The sequence below is a fragment of the Periplaneta americana genome, chromosome 4 (genome assembly GCF_040183065.1).
Source record: "Periplaneta americana isolate PAMFEO1 chromosome 4, P.americana_PAMFEO1_priV1, whole genome shotgun sequence".
Classification (NCBI taxonomy): domain Eukaryota; kingdom Metazoa; phylum Arthropoda; class Insecta; order Blattodea; family Blattidae; genus Periplaneta; species Periplaneta americana.
In genome coordinates, this window is record NC_091120.1 from 144846136 (window position 1) to 144867100 (window position 20965).

A 20965-nucleotide genomic window follows, 5' to 3' on the forward strand; every position below is an offset into this window, starting at 1 on the left:
GAAACTAAATACCTATATTAAATTATATCTGGGCAGGATCTGGAACACTTCGAACATGAAAGTTATTACAATATTACTAGATACTATATTGTATCCTAATATGAGGTCAGTCTTAAAAAAATTGGCCATTATAGATTACAATTATTTTATTCTACAAAAAAGTACAAATACAAATAAAAATACATAATTTTAATTACAGTAATCTTAGCTAAAAATCTTAAAAAAGTCATTCAAAACTAGAGTTAGCTATGTCTGAATTTATCAAAGTTACAAAGAAGACAAATATGAATTTCTCTTAAACCCAGCTTCATTACAAAACTTTTTGAAAGTTCTATTAATATTTTGATTTATTAAATCAGTACCATTTTCTTCATTAAAACCTATACTAGAAAATTACACGGTAATTGCAAAAATTGAGGCAAAACTTTCTCCTTTGATATGCAAATAAATTATTACAGCACAATTTTATACTCCTTAAACTAACTTCACAGATCTGAGAATCTATAATCATTTCATTGCAGAAACACCAGCTATAGAAGAAATTATCATTATATTCAGTATATCGAACGACTTCTTTAATACTTAACACTGAACAAGAACCTGTTTCCATTAAATAATTGGCATTTCATTTCATGTAACTTTCACAAATCTGTATTTCATTTTTCATTATGGCCATTATTTCCAACATTAACAGTCTTATGATTGATTGCTTCTAAACAATTGAGAGGAAACTGTAGTTAACATGATGTTTCGGACAAAATATGTCAAGAAAATATTTTAAACTATTTCAATATTCCATCCAACACAAATTATTTTAATATACAATTGTTATAGTACAAATACAGTATACATATGTGGTTTAAGCAAATTCCAACATTATATTTCGGAAACAAGGAAGAAGTCTTCTTTAAAAATCAAGTTATGTAGTCTCTTACAATGCACTTTGAAATTTAAGAAAAATAGTATGTGCTAATAAGTCTATCTTGGATGATTAAAACATATTTATATTTGTCCAAGATCAAATAGACAAACATGTCAGTCAATACCTAGTTTGTCACTAATATGTACACGTTTTAAAATTAACAGTAATGGCGTTTGTAATGTGTTTAATAATAAATAAATCTTCACAAAATGTATCTCAAACAACTTGCAGTCATTTCTTACTAATTTGTACTTAAAGTATTTCAAACAATCTTTATTTATTATTCTGAAAATATTAAATTCTAATTAATTAAAAGATCGTTTATGAAGTTTTTACCGATTCTTAAGGAATTCTATACTGTAGGAGATTCAACAATGTCTTCAAAATCTCTAAATTTCACTTCTATAAAAAAAAGAGATATTCTGCAACCATTTTCATTTTTAAATTATACTTTTTTCTTCATTCAAATGTTGAATTCTCAGGCTGTACATTTTGCAAAACACCAAAAGTTCTTGATTAAATTTATAAACTGTGAGCCAAAAAAGTTCAATTATTCTAGTTTCTTCATATTTTGAAAATTTCGAATTTGAATACTAAATTGCGAACATCGTTTATGAAAGGCTTTACTAATCCGTAAGGAAGTCGGAAACATTTCTCAGATTCAATTATTTCATCGTAATTATCACTAATGCTTTTCACTCCTTGACAAAATGTTATGGATTCTATGCCATTCATAGTTTTGAACTTTAACTTGTAACCATATTTAGAGGCTTTATTTTCAGGACCAATATACTGCACAACACCACAGAGATCTCCATTCCTAAACTGAAACCGACGGAAAAATATTTCATTAAAAGCAAAAATTGCAAAATAATAATAATTCTTAACGTTATTTAATCTCAAATCTGATAATGTAACTGAAGTACCCTGTCGCTGTGTTATACTCCTATGTCCGTGGTATCTTGTAAGATGAGACTTCAAGTCCTTCAATTTTCCGTACCAAATGCAATGCTCTAGTGACTCCATTGGGCATATGTACAGTCTATATGGACACTGAATTTGGTGCTCCCTTATACAGTCCACTGGAAAAATTTCTTTGCACCCAAGTCTATGATTTGTGCAAGGATACATTGTCTCTTGAGCCATATGCTCCAGGCGTACATTTTTGAAGTCACTGAAGTCTTGTCGGCAAGTTGGACATTTCTTCAACTTGGGCTTGCAAGATGAACAGATGTTATGTCCGTTGACACACAACTCAATGGGTGGAACCATGTATTCAGTGCAAACCGGACATTCCAGGAATACGAGAGCCAAGTCATTCGTAGCCCTTACTTCTTTCTTTGATTTCCGAGACATGTTGATTCGTAGTGGTCCAGTTGATCTAAAAATATAAGCAAGCAAGTTGAAATGGTAGAGAAGATACACTGCGAAGGGGGAAAAATTCAAAATGGTAAAGTCTCAAAGTCAAAGTAACACAACCCGCAAGTCAAAGTGGCACAGACCACAAGTCTAAGAAGAAAAGCGAGAAAGCCAAAACGGCACGGCTGGCAAACGAAAATGGCAATATGATATGCTCAAAAGTTTAATACAGCAGAATAAAGCATCAAAGCGAGCAAGACAAAGCAGCAAAGCAAGCAAGTTAAATTTTCAGAGAAAGCAAGTAAAAACATAAATCTGCTCTCTAGGACTTAATATTCAGAGACCGAAAACAAATAATGAATATACAAGGAAACAAAATTAGCAACCAATTAAATGCATAGAAATTACGAGTATGTCTGCGGTAGGTTAAACAAGGAAGCACACAAGCAATTAACAAAATAAGTGTCTGTAATTATTCATTGTATATATGTGTTTGCATATTTAACCCTCAACTGGTATTGTTTTTTAAATGTACGTAAGGATATCTATCCATATGGGTCTATATTGACCCATAGATACCAGTTGAGGGTTAACTTTCATTTATTAATTCGCTTTTAGTTGCTACATGAGTGATGCATTATTGGTATTACGTGTGAGGTTCCAGCCAACCTTCGACCTGCTGACTAAACATACATAAACATAATTTTAATTTTGTACTGGCGGTTCGTGTATGCACGTTATTAATTTTGCATTTTCATATACAAGTAATATACCTTACAACATACAAATGGTCTTTAAGGAACCCGGAGGTTCATTGCCGCCTTCACATAAGCCCACCATCGGTTCCTATCCTAAGCAAGAGTAATCCAGTCCCTATCATCATATTCCACCTCCCTCAAATCCATTTTTATATTATCCTCACATCTACGCGTCGGCTCCTCAAAGATCTTTCTTGCTCAGGCCTTCCAACTCTCTAGACTAGGAGTTCTCAATCTTTTGAAGATTGTGAGCACCGCCCACATGTAATAGGCACTAAATGAGCGAGCACCATGAAATTGAATAGGTTCAGTAGGCCTATATGTGTACCTAAATAAAATAAACAAATGAAAATATTTTTAAAACAGTTGCAGATAATTATATAGTCTACCTGAACTAGAATGCTACAGTACTAAGAATTTCAGTGATGTCCAAGGAGAATCCGGTTGTAGCTATACATAAACAGTCCTGCACATGTGAATTAGTTAATAAGTTTTTTTTCACGTAGAAATGTTGTCACGAACATTTGAGAGAAACAATTCGCAATATTTGAAGTCTTTTGTTTTAATTAATCGAACTATAGTTTCTTGGGAATACCAAATTCAATAAGAATGTTATATAAAACTTCCCTCTTAACCGAGTCATATGCCTTTTTGAAATCTGTTAATAATTAACTGATGTGCTATGTCCTCATACTCCCATTTTTCTCCAGAATCTGTCGAATACAAAAAAATCTAATCAATAGTTGATCTACTACGTCTAAAACCATATTTATAATTCCCAATAATTTTATCTACATATGGAGTTAATCTTCACAAAAGAATATTGAACAACATTTTGTACTTACTTACGAATGGCCTTTAAGGAACCCGCAGGTTCATTGCCTCCCTCATATAAGCCCGTCACCGGTCTCTATCCTGTACAAGATTGATTACGTCAATTAAAATGATATTCCTTGAAAGTTACTACAGTTAGTCTTTTTTCCCTTCTTAAAGATAGGTACAATAATTTTGGACTCCTTCCATTGTTCTGGTACAATTTCCTTTTCTCAAACAGCGAGTATACAAGTTTATAAATTTCACTAAATAATACGTTTCCACCCTCTTGTGACATTAATTCTAGTGGAATTTGTTAGATACCTGGAGACTTTTACTTTCTCAGATTTTCTATCGGAATTTTGACTTCAGAAAGTGTGGGTTCGGGTATAAATGACTCAGCAGTGTGAGTAGTATACCTACACTATAATACAGAGTGTCCGCAGAAACATTCCGGGGTTGTAAACTGCTCTAATTCTGTCACTGTGGGTGCTATGCATAGACATTTCGCTAGCCCGCGCTACGAGCGTGCTAAACTATCGACTGATTACTTGTACAGGATTCATATATCATATCGCTAACACTGGTTTATGAATACGAAAAACGTTAGTTCGCTGATCATCCACCGGAAGCCTGCGCTAAGAATGTCTATGAATATAGCCCAGTGTTTTACGAAATTCATACCAATGTCATTAGAAAGAACAACTCAAAGAATTTCTGGAAATGCATAATTGATTATTGTTGACCGAAACAACAGATGGCAGCACAAGAAGAAAGAAAGAACCGCCGTTTCCGCTATTTCGCTTGTCATTAAAACATTGTTGGATATAAGCAAATTGTGTTAAATAATCTGAATGTTAAATGTTCAAGTCTGTGTGAATTGTGCTTGCTTACTTTTCCATTGACTGGAACGTTGCCTCGTCACTAAAAATGAATTTGGCTGAAAGATCTTCATCATCCGCCATTAGTGGCAATAAATTTTCACAGAAAACACGTCGTTTTGCATGGTCATCAGGTTTCAACTTCTGCACTAATTGCAGGTTGTAGGGGTGAAATCGCAGACGAGAACGTAGGATCTTGGAAACGGTGGATTTAGAAATGTTCAACTGCAGGCTAGCTCTACGCACAGACTATCGAGAACTATGTACAAACGCCTCTCGCATCTATTCTACAGTTTCCGCACTGACAGGCCGTTTTCCTGAATGTCCTTTCCTTTTATCACATATACATCCATACTCTACAAAATCTCTATACGACTTCAGAATCGTTTTGTAGGTAGGTGCCTCATGATGAAAATTCCGTCTGAAAGCACGCTGTACTCTTACTACACTCCGAGTACTATGATATTCCAATACACACCAACTATGTTCCTGTGGATTCACCATAATCTATATACCCTCTAAATGCTGCTATATTTAAGTTTGTAAATGGTGTAGCCTACATCACAGTCGGGGAAACAGGTTTGCGAAATTTAAGAATAAACACAGCCTGTTTTCGAAAAGATACACGATCCATTTTCGAAGCTAGTCTACTGGTTTTGTCAGTCCATTTGCGAAAGACAATAGGATTTTCTTTTTCAATTTTGAGGAGCTGAAGAATGTACACGGAATGTTTAATATGTTACTTTCTTACAAACCTAAGGTCGAAATGTATAACATCGACTCTCTGCTCTTGCACACTTTCCACAATAATTTATACTTTCAGTGTGATATTTAACAACTCTGTATCATCTATTAAGTTATTTATCATCGATGGAATTAATGATAGTGAGATAAGACCGAGAATTGTCCATGTAATTACCTGATATTCTCCTTACAGTTCGAAAAAAATCAACCAGGTAATCAGCCTAAGCAGGAATCAAACCCATGCCCAACGCAGCTGCGGATCAGGCAGACCCATCTACCGCCCAGTGATATCACTTTATTAGATCAAAAATTTACTGTAGATCGTCGTTAACTTTCCTCTATAGAGTTCTAACAGTTCTAAAACAACTTCGTCGAAACTTAGAGGAGAAAGATTATAATATTGAAAAATTTTAATTTGTATCACTTCACACGCGAATTAATTTAGAAACCCAAAGGCTTGGTAATAAAACACACATCACTATTTATCCATGTTCTTATTTTTAATCTGTAGTTTTCAATAATTATACAAACAATTTGTGTTTTATACTTATTCTATTTTTATGTTCATGCTGACTGTGCACTGGTTAAGTCCGCTCTAAGCGAAAATATAGGGTGATCCGTTTGGGAAGACATAAAATAAAAACGTGATAGAATGAGAACTGTTGTTATTTATTGTTAAATAATTTGTACATGCATTCTAGAAGAATGGGAGTTTTGTCCAAATTAGACTAAACGTGCCCACCATTGCGAACATGACACAGTTCATATCTTGAGGCTAATTTGTCCTATAGGTGGCATAACATCTCAGGGGTAACTTTCTCAAAAGCTGAGAAAATCTTTGCTCTCAGATCATGAATATTCCTGGGTCGCTGTACACACACATCATTCTTCACGAAGCCCTAGAGAAATAAATCTGGTGGTATCAGGTCTGGGGAATTTGGGGGCCACATAATTGGCCCTCCTCGACCACACCAGTTGTTACCAAATTGTTATCCAAATAATCACGGACATCTGTTGCCCAATGAAGTAGTGCACTATCCTGTTGGAGCACTGTACCCATGCTATATTCCTGCTGCAGTTGTGGTTCGAAAAAGTTTTTCAATATGTCCAGGTATGATCCTGATCGATCTGCTTCTTCTGCGAAGATAAACAGCCCATACAGATTATAGCGACTTACCGCGCACCAAACATTAACTTTAGGACTATCCCGTTCCAGTTCATAAGAGACATGCGGATTTTCACGTCCTCATATGATTTCAACGGCATTTTGTTTATTTGATCGTTGTTAAGTAACTTCTTTTGTTTCCTATGCGGTAACAATGATGATACAAAACTCCCGTGCTTCACTATCACATTGAAAGTGAAATAAATTCTACAGCACCCCCATTATAAATGTTATAGCCATTTTATTTTATGTCTTCCAAAACGGATCAGAGTGTATGACTTAGGACGTGAAAACAATTGAAACTCATGTATCCATATATGAATATAACTAGGATTTATGAAGGCATACGCAGAGTCACCAACCTTAGAATGTACTGTATTTTACAAGGAATATAATACTTCTTTGGACACCCTTGAAGGTTTTTAAATCCTGAAAGAAATTTTCAGTTTTGCAAACGGATTCTGCACTTTTTTTTTCGCAAACGTAGTGTGCTTTTATCAGCAGGATAATTTGACTTTAGGCAAACGTGCCGTCCTCTTTGCTGTCAGTAAAGTAATATCTACTCAAAGATTCCTGTTGCAATAACATATTTCAACCAGAGAACATTAAATAAACAATGAAGTTCCAAGCTGACATAATTATTTTTTACAGAGCTAAGGTAAGATCAGGGTTCAACACCGATCTCTGTCGTGCTCTCAGGTAACACGGAATAAAATACTGTCTGTTATTTTAATTTCATATTGAAATAATGATTAATGAGTGAAAAGTAAAATATTATATCATTTAATTAAATGAAAATAGTCACTTTTGTTAACTTTTAAATCCATATTTAATTACATATTCCGATAAAAATAACTAAACACAGATTTACGTATTGCACATATAAATCCGTTCCCTCGTAGTGACTGTTTATATAGCTCTAGAGAAATTAAAAAAAGCGGGGGGCCGCTTGGTTTTTTTTAAACTGTTGGTCCTTAGTTTATAGCTAAATGGGAACCACCCATTTTATACTAAGATGGCCTTTAGATCAAACTTTTGAAACTTTATTTCTTGTCCTTCATTAATAGTCTGAAAAAGTCTCACACTATACCCTTCGTTTACGAAGATGATTTAACCCTAGCTATGCCATTCAATTGTCTTTCAACCGTTTACTATTTGTTGAATAAATCAGTCAAATCCTTCCAAAGTACACTAACTTCAAAGGTTAAACGAGTTTAGTCTTAAGACAAATGCATTGTTTGTATTAACCGCTCCTAAAGTCCACACTGTAACGCCATATTGGTACGAAATTTTCACAGGGTTAAATTTTAACTTACATAGATAAGTTATAAAAGAATGCACATAATTACGTTATAAGAGAAGTACATTGTATGTGCATTATAGTTATTACAATAAAATAAAAATCTCTTTGAATTTTGAAATTGAAATCAACGGTCAAAATAATTTCGAACATTTTTAGATTACCAAACAATATGCCGAGTCATCTTAAAACTTAACAGACTTTTGGAGGGAAAATGAACATAAAAATTATTTTTATTTTATTATATTATTTTATTTTAATTAATTAATTAATTTTGAACTTAGGCATCGCTCGGCAGGAAATCCATTTACAATTTATAAATCTTGAGGTCTACATTTTATAGTAAAATAATAATATATATCATAAACACTTGCTTCTTTGGAAGTCCAGTCCCGCAAGTCTACTAAAGTTCACATAACTACAAATATGCCTTGTCTCATAAATAAGCACTACATTTTAAAACTTTTTTTATATCTTTAAAATGTCGATTTTTATAAGTAGATAATATTATAGTCTAGATATCAGAATATACTAATACTTATTTAATATACATAATAGGTCATTTAAGTTGACTATTACACTTTTACTACGTCATACTACTTTTGACTAATAAAACGGTATGGAACGACGTGTTTCAACCAATCATGGCTGCTTATGCTACAATTTTTATCACATCCCTAGCATTTGTTTGTTTTTATTACCTTTCTAGCATTTGTTTCTTTGTTTGCCGACATTGTGCTTTCAATTAATGTATCTTTTAAAATGACTCAAATTTATTTCATCATCCTTAATTATAATTTTTCTATCATTTACCTTTTTTATATTATTTATGTTATGTTACAGGTTCTGCTTTATGAGATTATGGATATCACGTACCAGAAATTAATATAATTATATAGACTATTACACTTTTACTACGTCACACTACTTTTGACCAATAAAACGGTATGAAAGGACGTCTTTCAACCAATCATGGCTGCTTATCGCACAATTTTATCGCGTCCCTAGCATTTGTTCAATTTTATCGCGTCCCTAGCATTTGTTTATTTTTATCACTACCCTAGCATTTGTTTTTTTGTTTGCCAACATTTCAAACTGCACTGGTCTGGATGTCAAAAAACAGAAAATTACAAACCACACCAGTCAATGCACAGCAGTTTCAAATATGACTCGCATTGGCATTCAAGAACAAGAATTAATAAAGATCACTGGTCATAGCTATGCATCTTCCCTGAAACCTTATTTACAAACAAATGAAGAGCACCATACGGAAATCCTGAATAAGTTGAGGGATACACCATGTACATCAACGAGTTCATTTCCTTTACGCACACGTCCAATAAAACATCAACTGAACCACCAACCACTAAAACATTCAAATTTGAAAATTATACTTTCAATAATAAATTTTTTTCTTTTAAAATTATTCATGTTTATTTTTTATTTCATCATCGTTAATTAAAACGTTTCTTGTTTATTTCACCATCCCTAATTAAAACTTTTCTAACACTCGTTTATATTATTTAGGTTATGTTATAGCTTCTGCTATATGATATTATGAATAGTCACTATCAGAGTTTGTTTAATACTAAGATTTATTGAAAATCATCTGTCAAGTGACGTTGATTACTGGGATCGATATGATTGAAGTGGAATGCAACTGTTTTAATAAAAATTAAACTGAATCAACAAAGCCTTCTTGACCAGTAACCGTCCACAGAGTTCAATGAAGATTCCATAGTTGGCACAACTGATAACAAGAAAACAGCTAATCATAACACACTATTGCCATCTACTAGCGTAATATTTGTAATGTTGACAGTTTTGTATTTTCGTAAGTCAATATTTTAATATATTGGAGTACTTCGTTACTTCTAATCTTTATATACTTTCTTCTAATCGTGTAATAGTAAATTAAATCCCGCTCGAGTTTTGATTTTCTCTAGATAAATCTGCTCTTGTTTCACTCGCAGATTTATCGATATAATCAAAACCTCTAGTGAGATTACTGTTGATAATAATTGAAGTGGAATTCAACCGTTTTAATAAAAATGAAACTGAATCAACAAAGTCTTCTTGAGTAGTAATCATCCATGAAGATTGTATAGTTGGTAACAAGAGAACAGCTGATCATAACACACTACTGCCATCTAGCGGACGATTTGTAATGATGAGAGGATACAATAATACATTTTCAAGACAGTTTAGTAAGTCAATTAATAGCCTAGTATATTGTATTAGAGTACTTTATTTCTTCTAATCTTTATATAATTTCTTCTAATCGTTTAATATTTAATTAAATCCCACTCGAGTTTTGTTTTTCTCTAAATAAATCAAACCCTCTAATGAGATTACTGTTGATAATGCGGAAGATGTAAAAGAGAAGAGTTTCAGAAAGATATTTTTAAAATGCAAGTTAATTGATTTTAAAGAAGGAAGTAAATTGTTTATTTATGTTGTATTTTTCATAAATTTTTCAAAATCATTTGGAGGTCAATCAATTTTTAATTAAAGCTTGTAGTTTTAATTTTTTATCCTCATACCAGGCTTGGAGAACTGGGCGACTATTGTGGCGTTGCGTCACTCATCGAATACGTCACCCACCCCTTCCTTCCATCCTCGCGTCATTGACTTTGTAGGGGAGGGGATTTGTGTTCAGGTCTGTATTATGTGATTGCGTACAGATACGTCATTCAATGCCAGTGGACTGTGGACGGGGAACCAACGCTTTCCCCATGCTTTCCACCCCTCTCTCGCCAGGTCTGCATCCCTGCTCGTACCCAATGCAAAAATAAACAACCTTTATACAACCCATTTTTTAATTTAATCGTAGTTTTAAAGTTATTCGGAAGTGCAAATTGACAAAAAAAAGACCATGAGTGTACAGCAGTGACAAAAAAAACCGGACCGACGGAATAATCAAAGTCCCCGAAATGAGCCACTGCGCATGCCATGCCCGCATTCACATGATTGCGAGTAATCTATTGAAATTGTTGTAGTTTCAACTGCTGACGTATCCCATTTCGAAAGCCATTAGAAAATAAGCTGGTAAAATTCATGTTCTGGGAATAATAAGTTAATTAATTAGTAAAATACCGCTGCAATCGAAAATTATTGGGAATAAATTTAAACAAGGAACAAAAAAACGTTTTCTTCCCAGGCAGGATTCGAACCACGAAAGTCTTAGTTACCAGTCTATCGTGCTGTCACTGTGAACAAGGCTCTGAAATAGCTACAAGGGTCGGTCCGGTTTTTTTTTTTTTGCCACTACTGTACATTTAAAAGGCATCTAAATTTGTATTATAAAAACAAAAAATATAACATTCAATTAGATTTTTTAATATCGTACATGCTCCAATTCTTTGAAGGAAATACTGATGAGCAGTCTACGTAAGATTACTCTATCAATATTCGAACAAGCATTTTCACTTACGTTCTCACATGTGTTCTGGAGTCGTTAGTACATAGATTAACTTTCTCGTTTAGGTAACCCCATAAGTGAAATTGATAAAAGAAAAGACAACTAAATTAGTAGTATTACAAAAGCTAAAGAAATTAAGTATAGACTAAAACTGCACATTTTAACCAACACGAGGGATAAGCGTACGGGTGACCAATATCGTAGAATTCCTTTTATCAAATGTTACTTTTCAAAAACCTGTGCAATTACATACTAAATTTAAAAATGTGTTATAGGAACATTGCTTTTTACGAGGAATAAGATTAAAGAATAAAGACTATATGCTTCCCTTAGAACATAGATTGACCGTCAATGACCTTCAAAATAACCTCCAAATACAACATAAATAATGCCGTTCGTTTTCCCTCTTAAAATATGTTTCTAAAACTCTTCTCTTTTAGATCTTTCGCATTATCAACTTAAATGGCCCACCCGGTATAGCCTGCAGGATGTCCACATAAAACCTTTATAACTTCATATGTAAATAAATTATCAAGACATGTTATATGGATGCGGATTAATTTGACGAGTAGATATTGAATGTGAAAAAAAAACTGCCTTTAAAAAGAAGAGAGATAGATAGAGAGAGAGAGAGAGAGAGAGAGAGAAAGAGAAAGGCCCAGGCGGACATAGTGGTAAAATAACATGCCAATCATGTCTCTATTGGACATTAACTGCACTATCACTTGTTTTCTGAGTAATATAAACTGAAAAATAAAGAAATGTGTAATAAACTTGGGAAAAAGTTGTTACAGAATAGTTCATATTTTCAAAGTAAATTTACATCACAGATTAGTAATACTTTCGCTTTTAATATTATTCATGTATCGTTCACCGAAATGAATTTCGATAATTAAAAATAATAGCTTAAATTTCAAACAGCTAAAGTTATCTTAAGTTTATGCAACAGTATAATTAGAAATAAAGGAAGAAAGCTTACGTACCTGTTCACTTTACGTTCCGATGATAGGGATAATCTTATGTGACGTCTCAGAAGCTATAACAGCAACAAGCTACACCTCTTAATTGAGTGAAGGGATGGTTACATTTCGTTAGATTTCAACCTTTCATCTCAGTTGCAGGAATTTCCCTCTTGGACGATAAATGTCCTTTACTTTCATTGACAATACCGATACCTTAACTCAAATATATTTTACGTTGCTTTCGTAATGACATTAATAGTTCCTAAATTTTGTGAGATAAGTATTAAATATTCATCATTTTCCTCTTTTGAGCAGCATAGGAGTCTGTAAAGTGTCCATACTACAGTTCGTCATTCATACCCGAAAAGATGTAGATGGCATTGCGCGTTTCTTTGTGTCGACAGAAAACAAGGAAACAAAATTTGAACCAATACAATGTTGATGATTGTGGAACCATCTAGTGAAAACAAATCGTAACTACGAAGTTGTAGGAATTCTCATTACTTATACCTGTTGTTGTAGTTGTTGTTGTTGTTTATTTTTTAAGACAGGACATGACAGGAACCGGCGTGGCTCAGTCGGTTAAGGCACTTGTCTGCCGGTCTGAAGTTGCGCTCGGACGCGGGTTCGATCTCCGCTTGGGCTGATTACCTCATTGGTTTTTTTTCTGAGGTTTTCCCCAATTGTAAGGCGAATGTCAGGTAATCTATGGCGAATCCTCGGCCTCATCTCGCCAAATACCATCTCGCTGTCACCAATCTCATCGACGCTAAACAACCTAGTAGTTGATACAGCGTCGTTAAATAACCAACTAAAACGAAACATCGGTTGAGTTGCCAAATTTACTGTTTCCACGTGGCAAGTACTTAATAGCTCTCTTGGCGACATTTATTGTGCACACATTGGTACGTTTCGTGTTTGATTCTCTGTCGATTTTTGTATTGTTTTCTTACCTTCGCGTCAATATAGGAATAACTGATAGTAACACCATCTACAGGAAATAAGTCGTAACTACATGTAGTGATGCACACTGACGTTCAAAGGTATCTGACCTACGATTTTATGTTCGTGTAAGCGAAATTTCCAACTACGGGATAAGTCAGTATCAAAGATATAAAGAATTAACAAACTTTGAAAGAGTTCCGCTAGTTCTCAATAGGTGGCACAACTATTGGAAGCCGCTAAAAAGTGCCAGGGAAAATGATTATGTAGATTAAACATAAATTATTCTTCTACTAGACAATATCAGTGGTTTCCAGTCAAATTCAGTGTTGTTTTTCAATCAGTATCGTGGGATGAAAAATTGAATGCTGTAATACGGGTATATTTATCTACTATTGGCAACAGTGACTATTATCTTCGCCATCTATTCATAGAAGTAATAACTACAGAATCCACATTTACACCAACAAATTATCGATCACTATCGATTAGTACGGTCAGATATCTTTGAACGTCATTGTAAAGTAGGAATTCTAAAAAATTTGAATCCCCCTTAGCAGGGTCATATTCAAGGACGTGACTTCATTTTGTTATATATATTAATAATAATAAATGCATGTACACAAGAAATTTAAAACATAGCTACTAATAGCCTATAAGATTCCTTATTTTAAAACAAACTGTGCAGAAAAATTATGTTATCAACTGGCTTGATTTTGTGTCCTACTTCATTTATCAATTCCTTTAAATTTGTTCAATTTACACTTTCAGTTCTGATGTTAATCAATTATATTCATAAAAAGTTACGGATGATTTAAATTTTATTTTGCTCATTAGGTTTAACAATTATTGATTCTCTTAAGCAGATGGTTTAAACGAGTTTGCATTGTATCTGTAATTTTTTGCTTTAATTTTTCCAAAAACTCATCAGCTTCAGCAATTTTGCGCAAAACTATTCTCTGTACATCATGCAGTTTTTTCAGTATCATTCACTATGAGTTCAATCCCTATGGTGTACTCTGGATACTCTCTGACGAACTAAGTGGTCTACGATTCTCGGCACTAGCGATATCTACGAGCCACGCCCGTAGAATCGGGACGAATAACGGCAAGTTAAGAACCCTGTCATTAGACAAAAAGAAAAAAAACTTCGAAGGTAGAAGTGATTGGTACTTAACTGGGACTGAAGAAACTAGTGTCGGATGGCCAATTCTTCAAGTCAACTGCTTACATAATACAAATTACTAAAACATTTAAGATTAACAAAGATAGTGCCTAACACAACTAAAAGGAGTGTTTGAGAGTAAATAGTGGCATCAAGGACGACATTTCAGTTTTTGCTTGGGAGACCAAACGTTTTTAGGGGAGACCGTATATAGTATGTCGCGTAGCGTATTTCCTCCCTATTTCCTCTTAAATCAACGATTTTCCAAACCGTAAACTGGGGTAAATTTGAACGCTGGGGTAAATTTGATCGTAAAACATAAATATAGGGTGTAAATGATGTTATCAGATGCAATAAACATAACATAGTTTTAAATATTATTTTTCTCCATTTCTTAAATATGTTTTTACTATTTTAAGTCACAAACAGGGCTTAGACCCTATATGTTTATTTTTTATCTTGTGATAAAGTTTATTCCTTTTTACAGTAAATTTCCAGTTTCTACATATAGACCTAGTTTTAACTGTTTATCCTACATATACGACAAGTAATTTACATGCACTTGCTGTTAATATGATGCAAACAGTCCGCATTTCACGAGAAGATCCGAGCAAGGAATGCGAGTTTTCCCCCACTCTTATAATCTTCCCCAACACGAAACCGACCGGCCATTGACTGAGCCTTGGTTGTCCCAGCCGGCCAATGACATCACTCCCATCCACCTGCTCCTTCAAGAACGCTGAGTTACTGGCTTACTCTCCTCTTACCCCGCAAGGACCAGACTCCCCTCGCAGGGATCCTCTCGTGAAATTTGGACAGTAGTTAACCTTAGTCTGATATAAACTACTGAAGGGATACTCATTAATGCGTAAATGTAGTGTATGCTATTGTGTCTTCTAATTGAAGGGGTTAAAATGAGATAGTTCAAAGCCATTATTTCAACAGAAATGTCTTTTGTGCCAGTTCATTTCTTACACATATGAGGAAGCTACTATTAAAATATTATAAAAGTTACAGATGGGGAGGCGAGACCTGGCATGTGAGTTGTGAGATGTAAGAAAGAATGAGTTATAAGAAAGAAAATGTGTTTCATGATGGTTAATATTATACGAATCTACCGACACAAAGTACAATTCAGATTAAAGGCCCATTCACAATGAAAATTAAACATAACCGTAACATAAACACAGAAGTTTGCGCCCAGGCTACCAAATGGGATCATTCACAATGATTCACATAAGCACTGGCATAAACATTACAGTAAGACGTTAACATGAAAGTTTGCAAACTCCAAATTTTCATGCTTATGCTTACGTGATTTGCAAACAGAACACAATCGTGGAGCGCTGAAGTATACGACAGAATATGAGGAAATGGCGTCGTTGTTATGTTTCCATGGTTACCAAGTATTTTTGCGGTTATGTTTATGTTCCCATCGTGAATGCTCTTGATTTTACCGTAACGTTTACATTTTTAAGTTAACGCTTACGTCATGTTTAATTTTCATTGTGAATGAGTCTTTAAACCTATCTCCACTCTCCATGGCCATTGGAGATACAGCCACGGGACATGATAAAGTCACAGGACAAGTCTTGCCTCCCCTGCTGCACTCAACAAATGACGTAAATATACGCCGAAGAAATTATGACAACACTGAAGGAATTACTCATTCTTGCGTAGTGTAGTGCAAGCAATTATGGTTCTTCTGTTTGAGGCGGGGACAGGCGAGTGCGGCCCGCGGTCAGTTTAATACGTCAGTTGCGTCCCTATATGTTTTGGGTCATACGTCAGTTACGTCATTTCCCATTTTATAAACTTAGGACTGGCTGTAACATCACCAATTTAAACAGTGTTGGGAGTGTCATTTTTCACCATAAAATGTATTCAAATTCATGAGTTGCATTGTCACCATAAAATTACAATCGTATTGGTTGAAACCTAAATGATAGATTTCGAATGAAATCCAATCTTGTTACCTATCACCTTCCTTCAAATCAATCATGTTTTTGCGAATAAAAGCTTCTTTCTCCCTTCTTGCCTCTGTTTCGCTTTGTATTTCTTTCAAAACTTCTATAAAATGGTTGTTAAAATGTTATGTTTTATTTAACGACGCTCGCAACTGCAGGTTATATCAGCGTCGCCGGATGTGCCGGAATTTTGTCCCGCAGGAGTTCTTTTACATGCCAGTAAATCTACTGACATGAGCCTGTCGCATGTAAGCACACTCAAATGCCATCGACCTGGCCCGGGATCGAACCCGCAACCTTGGGCATAGAAGGCCAGCGCTATACCAACTCGCCAACCAGGTCGACTATAAAATGGTAAATGTTTGGGTGAGCAGCATAAAATAATAGACTAGCCTATTAAGTTTTGAATGAAATGACTCGTAGCCATTAGTCGTTGTCATTGTTGTTGCTGCAAATTCTGCCCAGATTTCATGCAGCATGCCCAACACGAAATATTGTTCTGTAGATCCTTGTGATGTCTAATTTTGAATCCATCGATCACAAATAAAGGTCTCACTTGTCATTGACTCCATGGCTCATGCATAACTCTTACGTGTTTCCAATTTAACCTTTACATTGTACATGACGTAGTAGAACGCGTTCTATACAGTGCTTGGTTTGTCTTTTTTTTATTTGGTTATTTAATGATGTATCAACTACTAGATTATTTAGCGTCGGTGAGATTGGTGATAGCGAGATGGTATTTGGCGAGATGAAGCCGAGGATTCACCCTCGATTACCTGACATTCACCTTACGATTTGGGAAAATTTCGGAGAAAACCTAACCAGGTAATCTGCCCAAGCGGGGATTGAACCTGCGCCCGAGCGCAACTTCAGACCGGCAGGCAAGCGCCTTAAACGACTGTGTCACGCTGGTGGCTGGTTTTGTCTTGTCTTGTCACGAACGTGTCCTTGGACTATATGGGTGCTATTCATAGACATTTCGCTAACCCGCGCTACGAGCGTGCTAAACTAGCCCCGGCTAACGACTAATTACTTGTACTGGATTCATATCATATCAGATCTCTAACACTGGTTTATGAATACGAAAAACGTTAGTTCGCTGATCATCCACCGGAAGCCCGCGCTAAGAATGTCTATGAATTAGTTTTAACATGACATCCTAAACCTGCAGATAGCTGTGGACGCAACTGAAGTACATATTTCAAAAACCCCGGACGCAACTGACGTATTAATTTTTCGTCAACATGTTTACGGGGACGTAACTGACACCTCCCCGTTTGAGGACACTGAAGAGGCTATTGTGTTTTATTTTTCTAATTCAGAATTGTGTATAGCATATTGCAGCTAGTTTTTATACTTTTAAGTTACGCACGCAAAAAGTGGAAGGACATAACCGACAAATCATTTCGAACATTTCGAAAGAAGAGATTTGTCAGTATTTTAGAACATTTTTCGAAGATGTCAAAAATGTACTGAAAGAGAAGGAGGACACTTTAAACATATCTTGTGACACAAGTAAGATGCACTTGTAAATATTTGTTTGTGAACATAGTAGTCGCCAAACAGGTTTTAGAAACGTATGTTACCACATGAGGGGGAGGAATGTCGAACAGCAGCAGGACAAAGTGGCCGAAGATGTTAAAAGCCTGGGCAGAGCATGGAAAACCATGAGGCACGAAGTTCATCTTACACTTCTGTCCCCATAGTATCACGAACGACGGAAGGGTATACATTTCCTGCAAAAACATTACAATTTGTTTCTCTTGTACCTAGAAAACAGACGTTTCACGTCAAAATAGTGACGACCTAACATGAATTTCGGAACGAGGTTCGTCTGCAACATATTTTCTTCGAATTTATAACTACCGAACTTCATTTGTATTACACTATATTGGGTTGATGTAAAAGTTCGTAGAGTTTTTTCGCCGTAACAAAATTTTTCATCTGATATGAATAGAAGACTAATCAGTAAACTCCCTCATTATCTATTACTCTCTCCCAACGCTGGGGTAGTTTTCAATTCCCCTTCTAAAGAAATCTGCTAGTTTGGAGTCCCAGAAGACGTCAAGTCAAGTTTATAAAGCATCATTGTTTGAAAGAAGCTCCTTTGAAGATAGTTGGATAGAGAACGGAGGACGTGGAAATCTCAGGGCGGAAGATTGAGAGAATTGGGGGATGTGGAAGCACCTCCTAACCAAGCTCCGGGATAGCTGCTTTCGTTATGTTAGCGGAGTGCGTGCGTGCGTGCATTATCGTGCTACGGCAGCACTTAATGCAGTCTTCTCGGTCGTTTTTCTTCAATTGTGGCCGCAGGGCGTCTGAGTTGTTAGCAATATATGTCAGAAGTTATGGTTACATTCCTAGGAAGCAACTCGTAGTATACGACGCTTTCTTTATCCCACCAGACGCATAACATTATGTACTGGGTGTTGCGTGTTGAATCGAGAGTGTCATTTTCTTGCAGTGCTTTTTCCGATGGTATTCTCCCCGTACACGGCATAAATACTTCGAGTAGCCTTCGCTGCCTTTTCTCTATATTAAGCTCAAACAGAAGAATATGTCGAAACTACTCGTTTTTAAACACTTAACACTCCATCCTTTTTAGCCCAAAAATAGCACCAACGTTCTTCAAATCCGCAAACTTCAAAGCGTGTTTACAATTACAGCACTCCAAATAACAAATTATAAACAATCTCATAATAATTCTGTGTTGTGATAAACAAAAACGCTAAAAACTTATGCATCAACCTAATAATATGTCACACCAAAACCAACTTCATTGTTTAATATCATACAATCCAAGAATGTTAACACAAGTCACTTAGAGTAAAATCAGCTTATTTGAGATATTTCAATACTGAACTCTAAACTGAGTTCTTCATCTACAAAGCGGCTTATATAACTATAATGCAGTTTTATACTCTTTTCAAAGTCACAAGAACCCACACCTTCCATTGCAGTTTCCACAGCAGAACACAGTGTGATTTTATCTATGCTATCAACCTTGCTGAAAGATATATCACATTTGAAACAATTATCAGTGTACTTTCCAATATGTACAAAGTATATATAAAAATTATCATCCGCAACTTTGAACTGGAAATAGAATATTTCTCCCAATGCATGTATCGCGATGCTGTACTCCTTACCCGGATGTACATCAAGTAATTTTGATTTCACAACTTCATTTTTGAACAATTTATGTTTGTGACTTTTTCCGATATGGTTCAACAAATTCGCTAACGGACCTTTCCATTCACATTTTATACTATGCGAACTACCAAAAGGGCAATAGTAAGATCCATGAGGACAGGACTTCTGGTGGGCTGTGATAGATTCTAGTGAAAATGTTTCAGAGCATCCAAATCTTCTGAAAACACAGGGATAAAGAATTTGGCGTGAAAGATTTTCCAGTGCCAAATTCCTAGCTTGTAGAATAAGTCCTCTGCAGGTTGGGCAGTTCTTCAATCTAGATTTGCAGTTGAAGCAGATGTTGTGACCATTCTCGCACAGTATTATGGGTGGAACCATATATTCCATGCAGACTGGACACTCCAATTCTTGAAGGAGGCCTTCGTCGAGATTTTTGCTGCTCGTACTGGTCATATCTGTTATACAGAATGGTTAAAGACATCATAACATTCCATTTATTCATCCCTGAAAACAAACTTTATATGAAGTATGAATCAAATACATTCATTGTGTTAAATGTGGTCCGAAGTCTAGTATTTCTGCACTTCGTCACAGATGTAGAAATACCCAACATTACCCTTCCCTGCATACTCTGATGATCGAATCGACATTTAGGGACATATGCATAGTCGTTACCTCAAGAAAACCTCACGGATAAGGTTTCCTTAAGAATTGTTTACGCATATCCAAACGACCTCAGCCTTTCCTCTTCCTTTTCCGATGGTGTCCTTAAGGTAACGACTTTGCATTTGTACCTCAAGTCTGAAATGTCATATTTCTAAATTATGACACTGTAAAAGAAACTAAAATATCCAAAGCCATAATTTTCATGTTCGTCTATTTCACACATAGTTGCAAAATTTAAATATTTATACAATAATTATAATAACAATAACGATAATAATAATAATAATAATAATAATAACAACAAACTCCTACCTTGAAGTTGTGAATATTTTTATTTGTCTCTCTTTTCAATATGTAGAGTATGTTTATATACTCATAAGTGAGGCGTTCAGAAGCCAACATGATTAACTCCACTTTTGGTTATTTCAGAGTTTATAAGTTGGCAATGTATTAAATTGACCATATTTTCAGTGGTCAATGTGATTTGCTCTATAGTTCAGTAAAAAGCCCACAGACTGCAGTATTCTTCTCGACTACATCACAGAATTAATAGTGTGTGTTTAACTTTAACCTTGAATATCTCAAAATCTTTGGAAAAGGAGTTAATCATGTTGAATTCTGAACGCCTCAAGTAATGGGAGTCTTTGATAATGTGTTCAGCATTGTGCAAAAATGATGAATTAGGTTACAGTTATTCCCATTGTCAGAACAAAACATTACATTCATTCGCCTCAAATTTCTGCA

At 35.1% G+C, this 20965-nt stretch overlaps 1 long non-coding RNA gene across 1 annotated transcript in view; it reads right to left on the reverse strand.

Annotated features, from left to right (window-relative positions):
• Window positions 1-261: 261 nt before the first annotated feature.
• Window positions 262-20965, reverse strand: part of LOC138698259 (uncharacterized) — a 32604-nt gene continuing 11900 nt past the window's right edge. The window contains exons 2-3 of the long non-coding RNA XR_011331800.1: window positions 12347-20010; window positions 262-2303 (exon numbers count right to left, since the gene is read on the reverse strand). This is a non-coding gene — a long non-coding RNA (uncharacterized lncRNA). The remainder of the gene's footprint in view (window positions 2304-12346; window positions 20011-20965) is intronic.